The sequence below is a fragment of the Zeugodacus cucurbitae genome, unplaced genomic scaffold (assembly GCF_028554725.1).
Source record: "Zeugodacus cucurbitae isolate PBARC_wt_2022May unplaced genomic scaffold, idZeuCucr1.2 ctg00000185.1, whole genome shotgun sequence".
Taxonomy (NCBI): domain Eukaryota; kingdom Metazoa; phylum Arthropoda; class Insecta; order Diptera; family Tephritidae; genus Zeugodacus; species Zeugodacus cucurbitae.
Genome location: NW_026530857.1, coordinates 10001 through 12500, shown reverse-complemented (window position 1 = coordinate 12500; position 2500 = coordinate 10001). Strand labels below are relative to the sequence as shown.

The following is a 2500-nucleotide window of genomic DNA, read 5'->3' as shown; positions in this document are numbered from 1 at the left end:
GACTTCCATGGTAGTACGACTATAAAACAGAAAAGAAAACTCTTCCGATACCTCTCGACGGCTTCTTTATGGTCGTTCCTGTTGCCAGGATGAGCACAAGGCCCATTTTTAATAACAAACGGATACTCAACAGGTTACGGAATTGGAACCGTATTCCCTTTCGTTCAAAATTATTCAAGTGTTTAATTACTATGAAGAAAACATAATAATTATATATTCTCAACAATTCATTAAAACTTGAAAATTTTCGGCTTTCGCCTTGAACTTAGGACCGACTAACTCGTGATCAACCACTGTTCACACGAAACCCTTCTCCACTTCAGTCCTCCAAGGTCTCATTCGATTATTTGCTACTACCACCAAGATCTGTACCAATGGCGGCTCCATGCAGGCTTACGCCAAACACTTCTAAGCACACCATTGTACCCTCCTACTCACTAAAGTTTCAAAATTTATAATCCAACCGAAATTGTATTATAAATCATGTACTTTAGCGGTAATGTATAGGTATACAACTTAAGCGCCATCCATTTTAAGGGCTAGTTGCTTCGGCAGGTGAGTTGTTACACACTCCTTAGCGGATTACGACTTCCATGTCCACCGTCCTGCTGTTTTAAGCAACCAACGCCTTTCATGGTATCTGCATGAGTTGTTAATTTGGGCACCGTAACATTACGTTTGGTTCATCCCACAGCGCCAGTTCTGCTTACCAAAAGTGGCCCACTGGGCACATTATATCATAACCTCAACCTTCATATCAAGAAAGGTGAGGTTCTTACCCATTTAAAGTTTGAGAATAGGTTAAGGTCGTTTCGACCCTAAGGCCTCTAATCATTCGCTTTACCAGATAAGATTATTTTACATAATATTTAAATGCACCAGCTATCCTGAGGGAAACTTCGGAGGGAACCAGCTACTAGATGGTTCGATTGGTCTTTCGCCCCTATACTCAATTCTGACAATCGATTTGCACGTCAGAACTGTTTCGGTCTTCCATCAGGGTTTCCCCTGACTTCAACCTGATCAAGTATAGTTCACCATCTTTCGGGTCACAGCATATATGCTCAAGGTACGCTCCAGTTAGAGGTATAAATAATAATAAATTATCATTATACATAACTATATGGAACGCCCCGGGATTGAATTAATAGTAAAATATTTCACTAAAAATTAATCCCATTATATAAAAGTTAAGTTAATTTCGCCATTAGGTTTAATATAACCCAATGACTTGCACATATGTTAGACTCCTTGGTCCGTGTTTCAAGACGGGTCCCGAAGGTATCCTGAATCTTTCGCATTGTTAATCATATAAATGCATACAATTAATATTAAAATCAATGATAATAATATTATTGTAAAATTCAAAAGAATTTAAGCATTATATATGTAAAATCTATCAACACTTTATCAAATCATCAGTATTTATTCTATGTTAATAAGCTAAAAGCAAATTAATTTGAATAAACTTAACACCAATGATCTTTTGATAAATATTTTATTATGTTAATAGATTACAATGTCCTTATATGAAAAAAATGCACACTATTACTATAATATTATAAATATCACAGTTATAATGATGAATTTTTCATAATGGATATTCAGGTTCATCGGGCTTAACCTCTAAGCAGTTTCACGTACTATTTAACTCTCTATTCAGAGTTCTTTTCAACTTTCCCTCACGGTACTTGTTTACTATCGGTCTCATGGTTATATTTAGTTTTAGATGGAGTTTACCACCCACTTAGTGCTGCACTATCAAGCAACACGACTCTTTGGAAATATCTTTCTAGTAATCATTAACGTTATACGGGCCTGGCACCCTCTATGGGTAAATGGCCTCATTTAAGAAGGACTTAAATCGTTAATTTCTCATACTAGATATTAAGATATTCCATACACTGCATCTCACATTTGCCATATAGACAAAGTGACTTAGTGCTGAACTATTTTCTTTTCGCTCGCCGCTACTAAGAAAATCCTTGTTAGTTTCTTTTCCTCCCCTCATTAATATGCTTAAATTCAGGGGGTAGTCCCATATGAGTTGAGGTTGTATAAAAATATTTATATTTATTTTATATTTTAGCTTTTTGCTATTTTAAAGAAACATACATAATTATTTCTTAACACCAATATAATTTTCTTAATAATAAATATTCAATCTTTTCATCCCGTACTACTTACTTCATTATAACAACAATATTATTTTCTTGGTTTTTTACATTTAAGGCAATCCTAGAATAAAATAATATTTTATGCTAGACGTTCCTCTAAATGTATATATTATTTGAAATAATAATATTGAAATTTTATTGTTTTTGGGAATACTAAGATTCTTATTTATTATAAAATTTCGTTCAAATATGAGGTGTTCAAGAATATATTTTCTATATTTCTTTTTATGCTATTAATATTATGGATTGAAAAATACAATCCAGTAATATACCATGTGCTTAAATTCTTTTAATTGACTAAAAGAATAAGCAACTAATTTAGC

General features: G+C 33.4%; 1 non-coding gene across 1 annotated transcript in view; it reads right to left on the bottom strand.

Moving 5' to 3' along the window:
* The window catches only part of LOC128923996 (large subunit ribosomal RNA), a 3984-nt gene extending 1928 nt beyond the window's left edge, over positions 1 to 2056 (bottom strand). The window contains exon 1 of the ribosomal RNA XR_008472707.1: positions 1 to 2056. This exon is cut by the window's left edge and continues 1928 nt beyond it. This is a non-coding gene — a ribosomal RNA (large subunit ribosomal RNA).
* Positions 2057 to 2500: the final 444 nt, after the last annotated feature.